Source organism: Triturus cristatus, chromosome 3_2 (assembly GCF_964204655.1).
Source record: "Triturus cristatus chromosome 3_2, aTriCri1.1, whole genome shotgun sequence".
NCBI lineage: Eukaryota > Metazoa > Chordata > Amphibia > Caudata > Salamandridae > Triturus > Triturus cristatus.
This window is the reverse complement of record NC_140584.1, coordinates 1,193,689,621-1,193,712,367: the sequence shown is the minus strand read 5'-3', so window position 1 is coordinate 1,193,712,367 and position 22,747 is coordinate 1,193,689,621. Positions and strand designations below refer to the sequence as shown.

At 48.1% G+C, this 22,747-nt stretch overlaps 1 protein-coding gene across 3 annotated transcripts in view; it reads left to right on the top strand.

Annotated features, from left to right (window-relative positions):
- Nucleotides 1-22,747, top strand: part of SPEG (striated muscle enriched protein kinase) — a 1,671,639-nt gene that overhangs the window by 772,780 nt on the left and 876,112 nt on the right. The window lies entirely within an intron of this gene.

The window sequence follows — 22,747 nt, the reverse complement described above, 5'->3', positions numbered from 1 at the left end:
GGTACCTCACTTGTGTGGATCGGCCTAGTGCCCGCGACAGGAAACGGCACAAAACGCAACCTGGTCACACCTCAATTTCGGAGTGAAAAATGACCCTTTTTTGGAAAAATGACTAGCTGTAGTTTTTGAACCCTAGCTCTGCGGGCACCTGGGGAAACCTAGCAAACCTATACATTTTTGAAAACTAGACACCCAGGGGAATCCAGGATGGGGTGACTTGACTGCCTCCCACCAGGGTCTGTTACCCAGAATCCCTTGCAAACCTAAAAAATTGGCAAAAAAAACACATTTTCCACACATTTCTGTCGTGGAAAGTTCCGGAATCTGCGTGGTTCCACAAATTTCCACCCACCCCGCATTCCCCAAAGTCTTACGAGAAAAACGGTACCTCACTTGTGTGGATCGGCCTAGTGCCCGCGACAGGAAACGGCGCAAAACGCAACCTGGTCACACCTCAATTTCGCAGTGAAAAATGACCCTTTTTTGGAAAAATGACTAGCTGTAGTTTTTGAACCCTAGCTCTGCGGGCACCTGGGGAAACCTAGCAAACCTATACATTTTTGAAAACTAGACACCCAGGGGAATCCAGGATGGGGTGACTTGACTGCCTCCCACCAGGGTCTGTTACCCAGAATCCCTTGCAAACCTAAAAAATTGGCAAAAAAAACACATTTTCCACACATTTCTGTCGTGGAAAGTTCCGGAATCTGCGTGGTTCCACAAATTTCCACCCACCCCGCATTCCCCAAAGTCTTACGAGAAAAACGGTACCTCACTTGTGTGGATCGGCCTAGTGCCCGCGACAGGAAACGGCGCAAAACGCAACCTGGTCACACCTCAATTTCGCAGTGAAAAATGACCCTTTTTTGGAAAAATGACTAGCTGTAGTTTTTGAACCCTAGCTCTGCGGGCACCTGGGGAAACCTAGCAAACCTATACATTTTTGAAAACTAGACACCCAGGGGAATCCAGGATGGGGTGACTTGACTGCCTCCCACCAGGGTCTGTTACCCAGAATCCCTTGCAAACCTAAAAAATTGGCAAAAAAAACACATTTTCCCCACAAATCTGTCGTGGAAAGTTCCGGAATCTGCGTGGATCCACAAATTTCCACCCACCCCGCGTTCCCCAAAGTCTTACAAGAAAAACGGTACCTCACTTGTGTGGGTCGGCCTAGTGCCCGCGACAGGAAACGGCGCAAAACGCAACCTGGTCACACCTCAATTTCGCAGTGAAAAATGACCCTTTTTTGGAAAAATGACTAGCTGTAGTTTTTGAACCCTAGCTCTGCGGGCACCTGGGGAAACCTAGCAAACCTATACATTTTTGAAAACTAGACACCCAGGGGAATCCAGGATGGGGTGACTTGACTGCCTCCCACCAGGGTCTGTTACCCAGAATCCCTTGCAAACCTAAAAAATTGGCAAAAAAAAACACATTTTCCCCACATTTCGGTCGTGGAAAGTTCCGGAGTCTGCGTGGATCCACAAATTTCCACCCACCCCGCGTTCCCCAAAGTCTTACGAGAAAAACGGTACCTCACTTGTGTGGCTCGGCCTAGTGCCCGCGACAGGAAACGGCGCAAAACGCAACCTGGTCACACCTCAATTTCGCAGTGAAAAATGACCCTTTTTTGGACAAATGACTAGCTGTAGTTTTTGAACCCTAGCTCTGCGGGCACCTGGGGAAACCTAGCAAACCTATACATTTTTGAAAACTAGACACCCAGGGGAATCCAGGATGGGGTGACTTGACTGCCTCCCACCAGGGTCTGTTACCCAGAATCCCTTGCAAACCTAAAAAATTGGCAAAAAAAACACATTTTCCCCACATTTCGGTCGTGGAAAGTTCCGGAATCTGCGTGGATCCACAAATTTCCACCCACCCCGCGTTCCCCAAAGTCTTACGAGAAAAACGATACCTCACTTGTGTGGGTCGGCCTAGTGCCCGCGACAGGAAACGGCGCAAAACGCAACCTGGTCACACCTCAATTTCGCAGTGAAAAATGACCCTTTTTTGGACAAATGACTAGCTGTAGTTTTTGAACCCTAGCTCTGCGGGCACCTGGGTAAACCTAGCAAACCTATACATTTTTGAAAACTAGACACCCAGGGGAATCCAGGATGGGGTGACTTGACTGCCTCCCACCAGGGTCTGTTACCCAGAATCCCTTGCAAACCTAAAAAATTGGCAAAAAAAACACATTTTCCCCACATTTCTGTCGTGGAAAGTTCCGGAATCTGCGTGGATCCACAAATTTCCACCCACCCTGCGTTCCCCAAAGTCTTTCGAGAAAAACGGTACCTCACTTGTGTGGCTCGGCCTAGTGCCCGCGACAGGAAACGGCGCAAAACATAGTGAGGTGACATCAAAATTGCCTATCTCAAAACCACCTGGTTTTGCAAGGGGGGTCTCTTGGCTTTTTGGCCCTGGGCACGGCGGCCATCTAGGGAAACCTACCAAACCCACGCATTTCTGAAAACTAGACACCCGGCGGCTTCCAGGGAGGTATAGCTTGCGTGGATCCCCCAACGTTTCCTTACCCAGAATCCCCAGCAAACCTCAATTTTTGCTGAAAAATTCACTTTTTTCACACATTTTGGGGTGGGAAAGTAGTGGCATCACCAGCCTCACACAAATTTACCACCACCCAGCATTCCCCCAGGTCTCCCGGTAAAAATGGTGCCTCACTTGTGTGGGAGGCCCAAGTACCCGCCGCAGGCAAGGGCCCAAAACGCAGTGAGGCGACATCAAAAGGGCCTGTCGCAAAACCACCTGGTTTTGCAAGGGGGGTCACTTGGGTTTTTGGCCCGGTGCTCGGCGGCCATCTAGGGAAACCTACTAAACCCACACATTTCTGAAAACTAGACACCCGGCGGCTTCCAGGGAGGTATGGCTTGCGTGGATCCCCCAACGTTTCCTTACCCAGAATCCCCTGCAAACCTCAATTTTTGCTGGAAAAAGCACTTTTTTCACACATTTTGGGGTGGGAAAGTAGTGGCATCACCGGGCTCACACAAATTTACCACCACCCAGCGTTTCCCCAGGTCTCCCGGTAAAAATGGTGCCTCACTTGTGTGGGAGGCCCAAGTACCCGCCGCAGGCAAGGGCCCAAAACGCAGTGAGGCGACATCAAAAGGGCCTGTCGCAAAACCACCTGGTTTTGCAAGGGGGGTCACTTGGGTTTTTGGCCCGGTGCTCGGCGGCCATCTAGGGAAACCTACCAAACCCACGCATTTCTGAAAACTAGACACCCGGCGGCTTCCAGGGAGGTATGGCTTGCGTGGATCCCCCAACGTTTCCTTACCCAGAATCCCCTGCAAACCTCAATTTTTGCTGGAAAAAGCACTTTTTTCACACATTTTGGGGTGGGAAAGTAGTGGCATCACCGGGCTCACACAAATTTACCACCACCCAGCGTTCCCCCAGGTCTCCCGGTAAAAATGGTGCCTCACATGTGTGGGAGGCCCAAGTATCCGCCGCAGGCAAGGGCCCAAAACGCAGTGAGGCGACATCAAAAGGGCCTGTCGCAAAACCACCTGGTTTTGCAAGGGGGGTCACTTGGGTTTTTGGCCCGGTGCTCGGCGGCCATCTAGGGAAACCTACCAAACCCACACATTTCTGAAAACTAGACACCCGGCGGCTTCCAGGGAGGTATGGCTTGCGTGGATCCCCCAACGTTTCCTTACCCAGAATCCCCTGCAAACCTCAATTTTTGCTGGAAAAATCACTTTTTTCACACATTTTGGGGTGGGAAAGTAGTGGCATCACCGGGCTCACACAAATTTACCACCACCCAGCGTTCCCCCAGGTCTCCCGGTAAAAATGGTGCCTCACTTGTGTGGGAGGCCCAAGTACCCGCCGCAGGCAAGGGCCCAAAACGCAGTGAGGCGACATCAAAAGGGCATGTCGCAAAACCATCTGGTTTTGCAAGGGGGGTCACTTGGGTTTTTGGCCCGGTGCTCGGCGGCCATCTAGGGAAACCTACCAAACCCACACATTTCTGAAAACTAGACACCCGGCGGCTTCCAGGGAGGTATGGCTTGCGTGGATCCCCCAACGTTTCCTTACCCAGAATCCCCTGCAAACCTCAATTTTTGCTGGAAAAATCACTTTTTTCACACATTTTGGGGTGGGAAAGTAGTGGCATCACCGGGCTCACACAAATTTACCACCACCCAGCGTTCCCCCAGGTCTCCCGGTAAAAATGGTGCCTCACTTGTGTGGGAGGCCCAAGTACCCGCCGCAGGCAAGGGCCCAAAACGCAGTGAGGCGACATCAAAAGGGCCTGTCGCAAAACCACCTGGTTTTGCAAGGGGGGTCACTTGGGTTTTTGGCCCGGTGCTCGGCGGCCATCTAGGGAAACCTACCAAACCCACGCATTTCTGAAAACTAGACACCCGGCGGCTTCCAGGGAGGTATGGCTTGCGTGGATCCCCCAACGTTTCCTTACCCAGAATCCCCTGCAAACCTCAATTTTTGCTGGAAAAATCACTTTTTTCACACATTTTGGGGTGGGAAAGTAGTGGCATCACCGGGCTCACACAAATTTACCACCACCCAGCGTTCCCCCAGGTCTCCCGGTAAAAATGGTGCCTCACTTGTGTGGGAGGCCCAAGTACCCGCCGCAGGCAAGGGCCCAAAACGTAGTGAGGCGACATCAAAAGGGCCTGTCGCAAAACCACCTGGTTTTGCAAGGGGGGTCACTTGGGTTTTTGGCCCGGTGCTCGGCGGCCATCTAGGGAAACCTACCAAACCCACACATTTCTGAAAACTAGACACCCGGCGGCTTCCAGGGAGGTATGGCTTGCGTGGATCCCCCAACGTTTCCTTACCCAGAATCCCCTGCAAACCTCAATTTTTGCTGGAAAAATCACTTTTTTCACACATTTTGGGGTGGGAAAGTAGTGGCATCACCGGGCTCACACAAATTTACCACCACCCAGCGTTCCCCCAGGTCTCCCGGTAAAAATGGTGCCTCACTTGTGTGGGAGGCCCAAGTACCCGCCGCAGGCAAGGGCCCAAAACGCAGTGAGGCGACATCAAAAGGGCCTGTCGCAAAACCACCTGGTTTTGCAAGGGGGGTCACTTGGGTTTTTGGCCCGGTGCTCGGCGGCCATCTAGGGAAACCTACCAAACCCACGCATTTCTGAAAACTAGACACCCGGCGGCTTCCAGGGAGGTATGGCTTGCGTGGATCCCCCAACGTTTCCTTACCCAGAATCCCCTGCAAACCTCAATTTTTGCTGGAAAAATCACTTTTTTCACACATTTTGGGGTGGGAAAGTAGTGGCATCACCGGGCTCACACAAATTTACCACCACCCAGCGTTCCCCCAGGTCTCCCGGTAAAAATGGTGCCTCACTTGTGTGGGAGGCCCAAGTACCCGCGGCAGGCAAGGACAACAAACGTAGTGAGGCGACATTTGGGATAGGCAATGTTGATGTCGCCTCACTAAGTTTGTTGTCCTTGCCTACCGCGGGTACTTGGGCCTCCCACACAAGTGAGGCACCATTTTTACCGGGAGACCTGGGGGAACGCTGGGTGGTGGTAAATTTGTGTGAGCCCGGTGATGCCACTACTTTCCCACCCCAAAATGTGTGAAAAAAGTGATTTTTCCAGCAAAAATTGAGGTTTGCAGGGGATTCTGGGTAAGGAAACGTTGGGGGATCTACGCAAGCCATACCTCCCTGGAAGCCGCCGGGTGTCTAGTTTTCAGAAATGTGTGGGTTTGGTAGGTTTCCCTAGATGGCCGCCGAGCACCGGGCCAAAAACCCAAGTGACCCCCCTTGCAAAACCAGGTGGTTTTGCGACAGGCCCTTTTGATGTCGCCTCACTGCGTTTTGGGCCCTTGCCTGCGGCGGGTACTTGGGCCTCCCACACAAGTGAGGCACCATTTTTACCGGGAGACCTGGGGGAACGCTGGGTGGTGGTAAATTTGTGTGAGCCCGGTGATGCCACTACTTTCCCACCCCAAAATGTGTGAAAAAAGTGATTTTTCCAGAAAAATTGAGGTTTGCAGGGGATTCTGGGTAAGGAAACGTTGGGGGATCCACGCAAGCCATACCTCCCTGGAAGCCGCCGGGTGTCTAGTTTTCAGAAATGTGTGGGTTTGGTAGGTTTCCCTAGATGGCCGCCGAGCACCGGGCCAAAAACCCAAGTGACCCCCCTTGCAAAACCAGGTGGTTTTGCGACAGGCCCTTTTGATGTCGCCTCACTGCGTTTTGGGCCCTTGCCTGCGGCGGGTACTTGGGCCTCCCACACAAGTGAGGCACCATTTTTACCGGGAGACCTGGGGGAACGCTGGGTGGTGGTAAATTTGTGTGAGCCCGGTGATGCCACTACTTTCCCACCCCAAAATGTGTGAAAAAAGTGATTTTTCCAGCAAAAATTGAGGTTTGCAGGGGATTCTGGGTAAGGAAACGTTGGGGGATCCACGCAAGCCATACCTCCCTGGAAGACGCCGGGTGTCTAGTTTTCAGAAATGTGTGGGTTTGGTAGGTTTCCCTAGATGGCCGCCGAGCACCGGGCCAAAAACCAAAGTGACCCCCCTTGCAAAACCAGGTGGTTTTGCGACAGGCCCTTTTGATGTCGCCTCACTGCGTTTTGGGCCCTTGCCTGCGGCGGGTACTTGGGCCTCCCACACAAGTGAGGCACCATTTTTACCGGGAGACCTGGGGGAACGCTGGGTGGTGGTAAATTTGTGTGAGCCCGGTGATGCCACTACTTTCCCACCCCAAAATGTGTGAAAAAAGTGATTTTTCCAGCAAAAATTGAGGTTTGCAGGGGATTCTGGGTAAGGAAACGTTGGGGGATCCACGCAAGCCATACCTCCCTGGAAGCCGCCGGGTGTCTAGTTTTCAGAAATGCGTGGGTTTGGTAGGTTTCCCTAGATGGCCGCCGAGCACCGGGCCAAAAACCCAAGTGACCCCCCTTGCAAAACCAGGTGGTTTTGCGACAGGCCCTTTTGATGTCGCCTCACTGCGTTTTGGGCCCTTGCCTGCGGCGGGTACTTGGGCCTCCCACACAAGTGAGGCACCATTTTTACCGGGAGACCTGGGGGAACGCTGGGTGGTGGTAAATTTGTGTGAGCCCGGTGATGCCACTACTTTCCCACCCCAAAATGTGTGAAAAAAGTGATTTTTCCAGCAAAAATTGAGGTTTGCAGGGGATTCTGGGTAAGGAAACGTTGGGGGATCCACGCAAGCCATACCTCTCTGGAAGCCGCCGGGTGTCTAGTTTTCAGAAATGCGTGGGTTTGGTAGGTTTCCCTAGATGGCCGCCGAGCACCGGGCCAAAAACCCAAGTGACCCCCCTTGCAAAACCAGGTGGTTTTGCGACAGGCCCTTTTGATGTCGCCTCAGTGCGTTTTGGGCCCTTGCCTGCGGCGGGTACTTGGGCCTCCCACACAAGTGAGGCACCATTTTTACCGGGAGACCTGGGGGAACGCTGGGTGGTGGTAAATTTGTGTGAGCCCGGTGATGCCACTACTTTCCCACCCCAAAATGTGTGAAAAAAGTGATTTTTCCAGCAAAAATTGAGGTTTGCAGGGGATTCTGGGTAAGGAAACGTTGGGGGATCCACGCAAGCCATACCTCCCTGGAAGCCGCCGGGTGTCTAGTTTTCAGAAATGTGTGGGTTTGGTAGGTTTCCCTAGATGGCCGCCGAGCACCGGGCCAAAAACCCAAGTGACCCCCCTTGCAAAACCAGGTGGTTTTGCGACAGGCCCTTTTGATGTCGCCTCACTGCGTTTTGGGCCCTTGCCTGCGGCGGGTACTTGGGCCTCCCACACAAGTGAGGCACCATTTTTACCGGGAGACCTGGGGGAACGCTGGGTGGTGGTAAATTTGTGTGAGCCCGGTGATGCCACTACTTTCCCACCCCAAAATGTGTGAAAAAAGTGATTTTTCCAGAAAAATTGAGGTTTGCAGGGGATTCTGGGTAAGGAAACGTTGGGGGATCCACGCAAGCCATACCTCCCTGGAAGCCGCCGGGTGTCTAGTTTTCAGAAATGTGTGGGTTTGGTAGGTTTCCCTAGATGGCCGCCGAGCACCGGGCCAAAAACCCAAGTGACCCCCCTTGCAAAACCAGGTGGTTTTGCGACAGGCCCTTTTGATGTCGCCTCACTGCGTTTTGGGCCCTTGCCTGCGGCGGGTACTTGGGCCTCCCACACAAGTGAGGCACCATTTTTACCGGGAGACCTGGGGGAACGCTGGGTGGTGGTAAATTTGTGTGAGCCCGGTGATGCCACTACTTTCCCACCCCAAAATGTGTGAAAACAGTGATTTTTTCAGCAAAAATTGAGGTTTGCTGGGGATTCAGGGTAAGGAAACGTTGGGGGATCCACGCAAGCCATACCTCCCTGGAAGCCGCCGGGTGTCTAGTTTTCAGAAATGGTGGATTTGGTAGGTTTCCCTAGATGGCCGCCGAGCACGGGCCAAAAAGACAGTTGACCCCCTTGCAAAACAAGAAAGTTTCGACATTGTTTCTACAACGTGAGAATTTTGGAACAAAATTGCATGGACAATGTGATCGATATTTTGAGGTTTGCAGGACATTGAGGATAAAAAACCTTTTTGAAATTCACAAGAGAGACATCACCATGAACTCCCATGGGTTTACTACAATATCTACAGTCAGTGGGTTATTTTTACATGGAACATACACTTTGGCAGAGAAACTAAACAGACAAAGAATCCTGCACAGCCACCTATTCCTCAAACACACACACATACTGGTTGGATTTGGCAGGAGGGCGAGTGATGGTTCAGTATATTAAATTTTATTAACAAGAGATTTCACAAAAATGAAATGCACTGTCAATAATTCAATGGAGAAAAAACTGAACCAATGACTCGCAGCTCGTGAGCTGTAAAGCCACGGCAAGGCACCAACCGCTTTACAGGCCATTCACACATCTTTCATACGTGATACACACAAGACCATTCACACCACCAGGCACAAAAAAAACACATTACAAAATTCACAAAAGGGACAAGGTACACCCTGCTTCAGAAAGGCAAATATTACTGCACAGCCATCTAAACCTCAAGCACACACACATACTGGTTGGATTTGGCACGAGAGTGAGTGATGGTTTAGAATATACAATTGTATTAGCAAGTGATTTCACAACAATGAAATGCACTGTTAATAATTGAAAGGGCGAGAAACTGAACCATTGACTCACAGCTCGTGAGCTGTAAAGCCACGACAAGGCACCAACCTCTTTACAGGCCATTCATACACCTTTCATACGCGTGAGACATACAAAACCATTCATACCGCCAGCCGCGGGCCCATCACATAACAAAACTCCCACCAGCACACAGCGCCATTCAAGGGCCCATCACTTTCACACGCCCACATTCCTGAAACAGAAACTACACAAGTAGATGGATTGCGTGGAGTGGCACTCAGCTAGCAGTGTGTGTAGTGACCAGCAGCAAGACACTACTCACACAGCCAGCCGAGCGCCAGTCCACGCACACCGCTAGCCGAGCACCAGTTCACGCACACCGCCAGCTAAACACCAGTCCACGCACACCGCCAGCCAAGCACCAGTCCACGCACACCGCCAGCCAAGCACCAGTCCACGCACACCGCCAGCCAAGCACCAGTCCACGCACACCGCCAGCCAAGCACCAGTCCACGCACACCGCCAGCCAAGCACCAGTCCACGCACACCGCCAGCCAAGCACCAGTCCACGCACACCGCCAGCCAAGCACCAGTCCACGCACACCGCCAGCCAAGCACCAGTCCACACACACCGCCAGCCAAGCACCAGTCCACGCACACCGCCGGCCAAGCACCAGTCCACACACACCGCCAGCCAAGCACCAGGCCACGCACGCCAACAGCCAAGCACCAGTCCACGCACACCGCCAGCCAAGCACCATTCCACGTACACCGCCAAAGAAGTGCCAGTCCACACACACTGCCAACACATTTAGGATTTTTTTAGCCAAAAATAAAAACACAAACAAATCACAAATACATAAAAATCTACAAACACAAAATCAGAAACTTAACACATTGCACTAAAGCCAACCTGGAAACAGAATCACATTTTCCAAAGAAAACAAACCAATCAGTTAACTTTACCACTCATGATTGCTCCCAAAACTTCTTTTGGGTATGGTACGCTCTAAAACAAGCAGGGACACACAGCCCAGGTTTAGATGGACAGTCGGAGCAGTACATACGAGTCTCCTTCCGCTTATCTCTTCGCCAACAGACTCTACATCTCCTAGTGGGAAAATCTTTTGCCGGTGTGGGAGGGATGAAATCAGGAAAGTGGCGATCTTTCAATCGAACCACATCCTCCACCACTCCAAATCTAGGAACACTTGCCTGTTCCACAACAACAAGGCTAGCTATCACAGAGTGCTGAAACTGAATAAATGTCAACTTTGACGCAGGAGAACACTCCTTGAACACAATAAAAGCATTGAACATTGCTAATTCGAAGAAATGGATGGCCAACTTCTTATACCAAACATAAGCCTTACGAATAGCAGAGTAAGGTTCCAACCTCTGATCTACTCTGTCAACACCACCCATGTGCTTATTGTAGTCTAGAATGCACACAGGTTTGCGCACTTCAGCAACCTGACCCCAAACAGCCACAGGTGAAGTACTCTCATCATGGATGGTAGTCAGCATGTACACATCCCTCCTGTCCACAAATTTCACAGCTAGTAGTTCATCACTACGCAAGGAACTGCACTGCCCCCTCTGAAGTTTTTTGCAAACAAGCTCTTTCGGATAAGCTTTACGGTTAGAGCGGATTGTGCCACATGCAAAAGTGTCCACTTTATACAATTCCTTAAATAATTGCACAGCAGTATAGAAGTTATCCAGGTACAAATGGTGGCCTCTGTTAAACAGTCTCCTAGCAAGATCCCACACAATTTTCTCTGCAACTCCAAAAGTGGACGGACATTCTGGGGGGTCAATGGCAGAATCTCTACCAGTATACACACGAAAATTAAATACATATCCTGTCCTACTCTCAGACAACATATACAGCTTAATTCCATAGCGTGCCCTCTTGCTAGCCTTTAGGCTGATGTACTGCCTAAAAACCAAACGGCCCTTGAACAAGACCAAAGACTCATCAATAGATATTTCTTTCCCGGGAGTATAGATCTCAGAAAACCGATCCACAAAGTGATCAAGAACGGGCCGAATCTTAAAAAGACGGTCACAGTCAGGGTGATCTCGTGGCAACGCCATTGAATTATCAACAAAATGCAGCATACGTAGCAAAAGTAAATACCGATTACGAGTCATAACTGCAGGAAATATGGCAGTTGCCAACAAGGGGCTAGTAGACCAATATGAAGCCAAGGTTGGCTTCCTTACCACACCCATCAATAAAGTCAAACCCAAAAACGTCTTAATCTCTTCCAGATATGTGGGAGTCCACCGGGTAGCTCTAGACTGGGGCCTAAGTTTGTCACTGTTGATCCTCAAAAACTGTTCAGCATACAAATTTGTCTGCTCAACAATCTCACCCAAAAATACATCATCCATAAACAACTGAAAAAACTGAATAGGCAAAAAGTTTTCACAATTCACTGTACACCCTGCAACACCACTAAAGGCAGGCAACACCGGCTGCACCATGTTTGGATCAACCCAAAGTCCAGCACTTCCAGTAGGAAGCCTAGCAGCCTCAGACTGCAATCCAGATGCCTCTTGCACCATCGGCACAGCAGTTTCCTCCTCTAAGACAGGCACTTCATCCGCACCGAGAGTTGCTTCATCCACACCAAGAGTACCTTCATCTGCACTGAGAGTACCTTCATCATCCGATGATTCCATGTTGAGAGAAAACTCACTGCCAGAATCTTCCCCTCCCTCCTCTCCCTCAGACGCACTGTCAGTCTCATAATCATGATCAGAGGAAGATTCAAGAAGCATACCGACCACCTGTTGAGCAGTCATTCTACGGCTAGCCATATTGCTTACTAATAAATGTAACTTGTCAACAACAACAAACTCTTTGTAAAATAAGTAATAAGCAAAAAGCACCTTTATCAAAAACTCAAATATACTCCAAAAAAATACCACTCACTTGCCAGAGGCAGCAAAACTACTCACCACCACCTACTCTGTACAGACACAGTATGGATCAACAATATCCCACTAAAAAAGAAAGAGAAAAACAATTACACATAAGACTATGCAAAACACATCGCAAAGATTTTCATGCTCAAACCACTAACTAAATATGCCGCCATTATGACATCACTTACAAAAAAAATCATTCGGACATTACATTATTACTCATTTGGTGTAAATACAACAACAAAAAAATTCTTACCAACACAATGCAACTACACAAAACTGCAGAACAGCCACCGTTGAAAAGCTTTAGTCTAGAAAAAAAAGAGGAAAAAAAACTTTATTGTAACATATACATATAATGCTCTAGACCATCACGTACTGCGCAAAATGTTTTGCTTGACCCTCCCACTTTCAAAAAGGAAAGATTGATGGCCCAATCCTTTACAAGCAACGCGGCAAGATTCTGGAACTGAGCCTCAGCTCCGGACCACCCCCTCCCTCTTCCCAGTCCTTCAAAACTAACCTCAAATTTCTCCTCCTGCAAAGACACTTCCAAACTTAATTCACACCCTCTCCATTGTGTGAAGTAAGTCTTTACATTATAGGAAATTCTGTTCTCCATGCCCGTAGAAGTGCCTACCCAGTGTGTTCCTGTGTTTTGCGTGTCTGCCATTTATTGCACTTTTATACCACTAGTCTTAGCACAAGCAGGTGTAATGTAGTGGTGTCAACTTACAAAGAGTATAAAGTACAACCATGGTGCACATTGTGTTTTCCAATTCACCCATCAACCAGGTATTGCAGTACCTACAGAAATGGTAACCTCTCCCACCCTAGAAACAACAATGCTGTTCAAAGGAAGACGAGAAAATGAAAGTAGCAAAACACTGGCAAACTCTGACGCTGGTGTACTTGGATGCAAATGAAATCAATCCGGCCACTTTGCAACCCCTCTGTCTTACATTATTTCGCCCCCCCTGGAAACAACAATGCTGTTCAAAGTTAGATGAGAAAACGAAAGTAGCAATACACTGGCAAACTCTGAAGCTGGTGTACTTGGATGCAAATAAAAACAATCTGGCAACTTGGCAACCCCTAAGTCTTACTTTATTTCGCCCCCCCTGGGAACAACAATACTGTTCAAAGTTAGGCGAAAAAACTAAAGACGCACTGCACTGGCAAACTCTGATGCTGGTGTGCTTGGATGCAAATAAAATCAATCTGGCCACTTTGCAATCCCTCTGTCTAACTTTACTTGGCCCCCCCTGGGAACAACAATACTGTTCAAAGTTAGGCGAGAAAACTAAAGACGCACTGCACTGGCAATCTCTGATGCTGGTGTGCTTGGATGCAAATAAAATCAATCTGGCAACTTTGCAATCCCTCTGTCTAACTTTATTTCGCCCCCCCCTGGGAACAACAATACTGTTCAAAGTTAGGCGAGAAAACTGAAGACGCACTGCACTGGCAAACTCTGATGCTGGTGTGCTTGGATGCAAATAAAATCAATCTGGCCACTTTGCAATCCCTCTGTCTAACTTTATTTCGCCCCCCCTGGGAACAACAATACTGTTCAAAGTTAGGCGAGAAAACTAAAGACGCACTGCACTGGCAAACTCTGATGCTGGTGTGCTTGGATGCAAATAAAATCAATCTGGCCACTTTGCAATCCCTCTGTCTAACTTTTATTTCGCCCCCCCTGTGAACAACAATACTGTTCAAAGTTAGGCGAGAAAACTAAAGACGCACTGCACTGGCAAACTCTGATGCTGGTGTGCTTGGATGCAAATAAAATCAATCTGGCCACTTTGCAATCCCTCTGTCTAACTTTTATTTCGCCCCCCCTGTGAACAACAATACTGTTCAAAGTTAGGCGAGAAAACTAAAGACGCACTGCACTGGCAAACTCTGATGCTGGTGTGCTTGGATGCAAATAAAATCAATCTGGCCACTTTGCAATCCCTCTGTCTAACTTTATTTCGCCCTCCCTGGGAACAACAATACTGTTCAAAGTTAGGCGAGAAAACTAAAGACGCACTGCACTGGCAAACTCTGATGCTGGTGTGCTTGGATGCAAATAAAATCAATCTGGCCACTTTGCAATCCCTCTGTCTAACTTTATTTTGCCCCCCCCTGGGAACAACAATACTGTTCAAAGTTAGGCGAGAAAACTAAAGACGCACTGCACTGGCAAACTCTGATGCTGGTGTGCTTGGATGCAAATAAAATCAATCTGGCCACTTTGCAATCCCTCTGTCTAACTTTATTTCGCCCCCCCCTGGGAACAACAATACTGTTCAAAGTTAGGCGAAAAAACTAAAGACGCACTGCACTGGCAAACTCTGATGCTGGTGTGCTTTGGTGCAAATAAAATCAATCTGGCCACTTTGCAATCCCTCTGTCTAACTTTATTTCGCCCCCCCCAGGGAACAACAATACTGGTCAAAGTTAGGCGAGAAAACTAAAGACGCACAGCACTGGCAAACTCTGATGCTGGTGTGCTTTGGTGCAAATAAAATCAATCTGGCCACTTTGCAATCCCTCTGTCTAACTTTATTTCGCCCCCCCAGGGAACAACAATACTGGTCAAAGTTAGGCGAGAAAACTAAAGACGCACTGCACTGGCAAACTCTGATGCTGGTGTGCTTTGGTGCACATAAAATCAATCTGGCCACTTTGCAATCCCTCTGTCTAACTTTATTTCGCCCCCCCTGGGAACAACAATACTGTTCAAAGTTAGGCGAGAAAACTAAAGACGCACTGCACTGGCAAACTCTGATGCTGGTGTGCTTGGATGCAAATAAAATCAATCTGGCCACTTTGCAATCCCTCTGTCTAACTTTATTTCGCCCCCCCCTGGGAACAACAATACTGTTCAAAGTTAGGCGAGAAAACTAAAGACGCACTGCACTGGCAAACTCTGATGCTGGTGTGCTTGGATGCAAATAAAATCAATCTGGCCACTTTGCAATCCCTCTGTCTAACTTTATTTCGCCCCCCCCTGGGAACAACAATACTGTTCAAAGTTAGGCGAAAAAACTAAAGACGCACTGCACTGGCAAACTCTGATGCTGGTGTGCTTGGATGCAAATAAAATCAATCTGGCCACTTTGCAATCCCTCTGTCTAATTTTATTTCGCCCCCCCTGGGAACAACAATACTGTTCAAAGTTAGGTGAAAAAACTAAAGACGCACTGCACTGGCAAACTCTGATGCTGGTGTGCTTGGATGCAAATAAAATCAATCTGGCCACTTTGCAATCCCTCTGTCTAACTTTATTTCGTCCCCCCTGGGAACAACAATACTGTTCAAAGTTAGGCGAAAAAACTAAAGACGCCCTGCACTGGCAAACTCTGATGCTGGTGTGCTTGGATGCAAATAAAATCAATCTGGCCACTTTGCAATCCCTCTGTCTAACTTTATTTCGCCCCCCCTGGGAACAACAATACTGTTCAAAGTTAGGCGAGAAAACTAAAGACGCACTGCACTGGCAAACTCTGATGCTGGTGTGCTTGGATGCAAATAAAATCAATCTGGCCACTTTGCAATCCCTCTGTCTAACTTTATTTCGCCCCCCCTGGGAACAACAATACTGTTCAAAGTTAGGCGAAAAAACTAAAGACGCACTGCACTGGCAAAATCTGACGCTGGTGTGCTTGGATGCAAATAAAATCAATCTGGCCACTTTGCAATCCCTCTGTCTAACTTTATTTCGCCCCCCCCTGGGAACAACAATACTGTTCAAAGTTAGGCGAAAAAACTAAAGACGCACTGCACTGGCAAACTCATGCTGGTGTGCTTGGATGCAAATAAAATCAATCTGGGCACTTTGCAATCCCTCTGTCTAACTTTATTTCGCCCCCCCATGAAACAAAAATACTGTTCAAAGTTAGGCGAGAAAACTAAAGACGCACTGCACTGGCAAACTCTGATGCAGGTGTGCTTGGATGCAAATAAAATCAATCTGGCCACTTTGCAATCCCTCTATCTAACTTTATTTCGCCCCCCCTGGGAACAACAATACTGTTCAAAGTTAGGTGAAAAAACTAAAGACGCACTGCACTGGCAAACTCTGATGCTGGTGTGCTTGGATGCAAATAAAATCAATCTGGCCACTTTGCAATCCCTCTGTCTAACTTTATTTCGCCCCCCCTGGGAATAACAATACTGTTCAAAGTTAGGCGAGAAAACTAAAGACGCACTGCACTGGCAAACTCTGATGCTGGTGTGCTTGGATGCAAATAAAATCAATCTGGCCACTTTGCAATCCCTCTGTCTAACTTTATTTCGCCCCCCCTGGGAACAACAATACTGTTCAAAGCTGGGCGAGAAAACTAAAGACGCACTGCACTGGCAAACTCTGATGCTGGTGTGCTTGGATGCAAATAAAATCAATCTGGCCACTTTGCAATCCCTCTGTCTAACTTTATTTCGCCCCCCCCTGGGAACAACAATACTGTTCAAAGTTAGGCGAGAAAACTAAAGACGCAATGCACTGGCAAACTCTGATGCTGGTGTGCTTGGATGCAAATAAAAGCAATCTGGCCACTTTGCAATCCCTCTGTCTAACTTTATTTCGCCCCCCCTGGGAACAACAATACTGTTCAAAGTTAGGCGAGAAAACTAAAGACGCACTGCACTGGCAAACTCTGATGCTGGTGTGCTTGGATGCAAATAAAATCAATCTGGCCACTTTGCAATCCCTCTGTCTAACTTTATTTCGCCCCCCCTGGGAACAACAATACTGTTCAAAGTTAGGCGAGAAAACTAAAGACGCACTGCACTGGCAAACTCTGATGCTGGTGTGCATGGATGCAAATAAAAGCATTCTGGCCACTTTGCAATCCCTCTGTCTAACTTTATTTCGCCCCCCCTGGGAACAACAATACTGGTCAAAGTTAGGCGAAAAAACTAAAGACGCACTGCACTGGCAAACTCTGATGCTGGTGTGCTTGGGTGCAAAGAAAATCAATCTGGCCACTTTGCAATCCCTCAGTCTAACTTTATTTCGCCCCCCCTGGGAACAACAACACTGTTCAAAGGAAGACAAAAAAACGAAAGAAGCACATCACTGGCAAACTCTGATGCTGGTGTACTTGGATGCAAATAAAATCAATCTGGCCACTTTGCAATCCCTCAGTCTAACTTTATTTCGCCCCCCCTGGAAACAACAACAGTGTTCAAAAGAAGACAAAAAAACGAAAGAAGCACATCACTGGCAAACTCTGATGCTGGTGTACTTGGATCCAAATAAAAATAATCTGGCCACTTGGCAACCCCTCTGTCTTACTTTATTTCGCCCACCCAGGGAACAAGAATACTGTTCAAAGTAAGGCTGAGAAAACGAAAGTCGCACTGCACTGGCAAACTCTGATGCTGGTGTGCTTGGATGCAAATGAAATCAATCTGGCCACTTTGCAATCCCTCTGTCTAACTTTACTTTGCCCCCTGGGAACAACAATACAGTTCAAAGGAAGACAAAAAAACGAAAAAAGCACATCACTGGCAAACTCTGATGCTGGTGTACTTGGAAGCAAATAAAATCAATCTGGCCACGTTGCAACCCCTGTCTCACTTTCTTCGGCCCCCCCTTGGTACAACAATGCAGTTCAAAGTTACAGGAGAAAACGAAAGTCACACTGCACTGGCAAACTCGGATGCTGGTGTTTTTATAAGCCAATAAAATCAATCTGGCCACTTTGGAACCCCTAGGACTGACTTTATTACGCCCCCCACCCCCATCCCACGCTAGCAGCACCCCCCAGGTAAACAGACAAAGAAACGAAAACGAGCGTTTTTTTTTTTTTAGAAATTCCCATCAAATCGCCTGCGCTTTGACGATCAAAGAGCAGAAACAAAGCAGAGATCTCAAAAACCCACTTACACCCCCCCCAACATTATGCCCCCACCCTACCTAGCGCACACATCCACTGATACCCCCTCCCCAGCCCCAAAACTGACCTTTACTCTCCGACGCGCAGGAAGCAAATGGCTTCCAGCGCCTCGGAGAGCAAAGGGGAAGCCTCCGGTGACGTCAGCGCGGCTCCCGCGCTGACGTCATTGATGACGCGGGCGGGGGGGGGCGGGGGGAGGCAGGGGAAGGTCTTCCCCTGCCTTCCAAGCAAAAAAAAAAAAGATCGCGGAATCACGGGGGGAGCGCCAGCGCTTCCCCCAAGGGTGGGTCCCATGACGAGCTGGACTCGTCATGGGCACAGCGCGACTGTGCTCCATGACGAGTCCAGCTCGTCATGGGCACTGAAGGGGTTAATAGAGGCTCAGCAGCAGGATGAGTAGGTCAATGCTCCACTGGCGCCTGCGCTGGAGAGCAGTGAAAGGACTCAGGGGGTGGTGAACCCACCGGGACCACATCCTCCACCAATAAAGCTGGAGACGGTACCGGTGTCGAGCCGGCGTCGGAGAGCTCTGAAAAGGCCCCGACTGGCGGAGTGGAACAAGCGTCGGCAACCTCCAAAGAGGCCTCGACCACCCGAGTGGAGCCGGCGACCTCCAAAAAGGTCTCAACCCCACGAGTTAAGCCGACAACATCTGCAAATCGAGCTGGCAAACTCTGAAAAGGCCTCCACTCCTTGAGTCGAGCCGGCGTCGATGACCTCCGAAAACGCTTCGACTCCTCGAGTCCAGCCAGCGACCTCCGAAGAGGCCTCGACCCTTCAAGTCGAGCCGGCGTCGGCAACCTCCGAGAAGACCTCGACTCCTCGAGTCGAGCCGGCCCCGGCAACCTCCAAAGAGGCCTTGACTCCTCGAGTCCAGCGGCGACCTCCGAAAAGGTCTCGACCGTCCGAGTCGAGCGGAGGTCGACGACCTCCATAAAGGCCTTGACCGCTCGGAGTCGGACCGGCGTCGACTCAACATTCCCCTGCGGGAGAGAGTATGCCGAAGCGGTGTCGTGCACCGCGCCGCAGCCACCTCCAGCGATGCCGCAGGGAGCCTCGGAAGGCTGTGCGATAGCGCTTTGGAAGGGCTAGACGTCATGGGATGCCCCTCCGGGCCGTGTCCTGACATTGCGGCGACTCTGGTGTCAGAGTCAGGGCACTCGGTTGGAGCCGAGGGTAAACCCGCCGGCGGTGTCCCAACCTGAGTCCCTCCCCCCCCCGTGGGGCCCGGAGGCACGCCAGGGAGGGGGGGGGGCAAATGCTTACCTGAGGTAGGCGAATGTCCCACATGGACGACTCCGCCGGAGAAGGAGACCTGCGTCGCAAGGGGTCCGTTCGGGACATCCGGGCAGACAGCAGCTACATGCGGCATTCCCGCAGGGATTTTGGCCGCAGCTGGCGGCAATAGGCGCACTCCACTGAGTCATGGTACTCTCCCAAGCACCACATACAGATGTCGTGAGCAGGACCGGCACAGTTTGAAGCCCACTATGTCAAATGAAAAGATCCCCTTGGGTTTCTTTTTAAAGCATACATCAAATCACTCTCATACACTCAATAGAACTAAATATCCACACCAAGCAGAGTCCGAAAATACAATATATAGAAAATATATAGTATGTTCTTTATTTATATCATAAAATCTTTAAAAACATGCCATCCATATAACGAATGAGAGAACCTAACGATATTTGAGGAAGTGAACAGACAACAATATATTGTATATCAAAGGCACTCAAAATACATGAACCTAGATGGTAATGTTCAAAGATGGATATACAATGAGCATTTTGTTTTCATCTTCTGCTCAAGTCCAATGTTGTCACCAATGCCTTCGTGAGACAGAGATTCCTTTGTTTTAGCAAGTTGTTGTGTGAATCCTTCTACAGATCTATAAAAAGAGCGACGCGTTTCGGTGGTATCTTATAATGCCCCACCTTCATCAGGCTAGCAAATACTTATAGCAAATCTCCCAAATAGCTGTATCTAAAAACGATATAAAAAAATGCATACAAGATATTTTTACACAAACTGCAATTCAAGTCATTATTTCAACTTCATATTATTTACCCATTGCATTCTATAATATCATTTATTTGCATCAAGATAACAATTTCTTAATAATTAAAAAAGCATAAAATAAATATTTCCAATATTGTGCTCTCGGTCTCAAAATTGATGCTCCCCATATTAGTTCACAAACAACTGACTCTCATTCATATCCACACATTTGTCATACACATATTGTTTTCTATTCCCAAAAAAAAACTACGCACCTGCTTAAGGGTAGACCGGAGGCTTAGATATCTCTCCTTTGCCAATAAGAGCTTCTCAACACGGAATATACCTCACTTATATTTCTCTGTGTGGGGGGACACAGTCTCCTCCCTAAAAAGATATATATATAGGTGTTATATAATCACTGCCACAAAGTGTTTTATAATTCAAATATAGTTATAATCCTCCAACATCTATATAATGGAGGAATAATCATAATCTTTTTATGTCTCCCCCCTCCATCTTTGTACCTTTCATAGAATCTTCAAAGGTATCGATAATGTTTAAATCAACCGACTAAGGATATTCGATGCGGGCCCAGCCTCATCCGCTAAACCGCAAGATAAACAATTAGTTAGCCCTTATTAAATCTAACATAGCGTGTGGCAGTTTAATAACAAAGAGAATATTTTAGTGTATGTATTTATATAATAATATATATATATATATATACATATGTATGTCTAACAAATAGTACCTGTTATTCGGGTCCAAACTTATGTAACCACAGGAGCTATGGTCATCACTGAGAACCTGTGTAGCCACAATAACACTTATTTGGTTGTGTTGTAATGTTCCGCAAGGGGCATCGAACACACTGTTCCTGGACGCGAAAAGGCGTCAAAAAGGCCTGTAAGTAACAAAAACAGGCTCGCGGTATCACTTTCCCGGATTTGCGTTAGGACGCGGAAAAGAAGAAAACTGATGTCAGCACGCCGGGAGGGGTTTATATGGCTCCATTGACGTCACTTCCGTGGACGACGTCAGGACGGAGCCGAGCGGCGCCACCTTCCGGCGTACAGAGGTATTGTTGGGGAAAAAGATTTTCCGGATCCAGTCTGACGGCTGGGGATATTCCAAGTTAAGGAATCTGCAGCTAGATGTCTCTATCAGATAGGGGTGTTCCATGGGTGGTGGTTTGTGTGTTGCCACACAACACCCATGAATTCTGCACATTCCCAGATTTACAATCTTTTGTAAACCTGGGAATGCATCAGGTTCCTACGCCTCCCCAGGAGAGGGTTAAGGAGGCGCAACGAGGAGAAATACGTTTATTTCTCCTCGTTTTTTCCTCTTTCTTTGTGTGCATTCTGCAGCACACATAGAAAGAGGAAAACACCTCTTGTGATTGTTTTTGTGCAGGAAGGTGTCCCTTACTGCACAAAAACAATCATTCCCGCAACGCAGACACCCTTGCACCATGGTGCAAGGGTGCCTGCGTTGGTGCATGGCATCCAATTGTGCACCAGCACAGGGGAGAGCTCAAGGATACTTCATATTGTAAATATGACGCATCTCTTTGCTTCTGAAGTAACGCAGTGCGGCGCAGCCAAATAGCTTGCCGCACCAACCTGCTTTACTTCCTTGTTAATATGGCCCAGTATTTATAGTTTTATTGCGTACCAAGAAAAGGTTGGACGGAAGATAAGTGGAAACATTGACACCGTCTATAGCATTACTGGTTTGAACATCATCTTAATGAAGTCCAGTTGACCCCACCAAGACAGGTTTATAGGGTACAAGACTCTGACTTCTTTTGACATTTTTGAGAATATTCTTTTTCTTGAGAATGGAACTTGTATTTCTTTAAAGATGTTTTATTCCAGCATTTTGTGACAGTGAAATACCCACAGATGCTTCCTCATCCCCATGCTTAACAAGCAGTGGTAATGCCCAGGACTTATGAGGAGGCCTTTAATCAATTCACCTCTTCCAGGATTTGAAATTACATTGGCTCACTCTTATCCTATTGCCTCCAGCATGGGTCAGGCACCATTGGTTCAAAGCATAGACTGCATTCAATGCATACCCAGCTCATGACTGGGGACCAAGGACATATATTGCTTCACAAGGAGCCACTTTGGTTTGAAGCATAGCTGCCTAGGTCCTGGCTTCATAGATCCTGGAGTTTTGTTCTGTAGACACTCAACTGTAGAACTGCTGGTAAAGTGAGCACAAGTTAAGGTACACTGAGCACAGTCCATGCCAGATGTTTTTGCACTCGAGTTCTAGAAATGTAGTACCTGAATCCCAAAGGTAAACTGACACTTCTCTGTAACTATACACTTTTTTGATATTAACATACTAAGGACCTGATTCACATAGGTAAATTGAGAGGAAAGTCTAACTTTACGAATTTTGGTATTTACAAAGGGCATTTACATGTAGTAAATTTAGACTTTTGTCTCAGTTTAGCTAAAATTTTGGTCTTAGGTTTTAATGAAACCAAAAGTCTAGTGTAAGGTAAACTTACGACCAAGTTAAACAGAGGCAAAAGTCTAACTTAACTACTCGTAAATGTCCTTTGTCAATACCGAAAGTCGTAAAGTTAGACTTTCGTCTCAGTTTACCTTTGTGAACTGACTCAATGATTTAATTGTAACTTTACGACTCCAGAGACTCCGTTTTCGTAAAGTTGTTATTAAATCATAGTTTGTAGATACCGAAAAAAGAGTATACTTACAGAAAAGTGTATGTTTTCCTTTGGAAATCAGCCCCA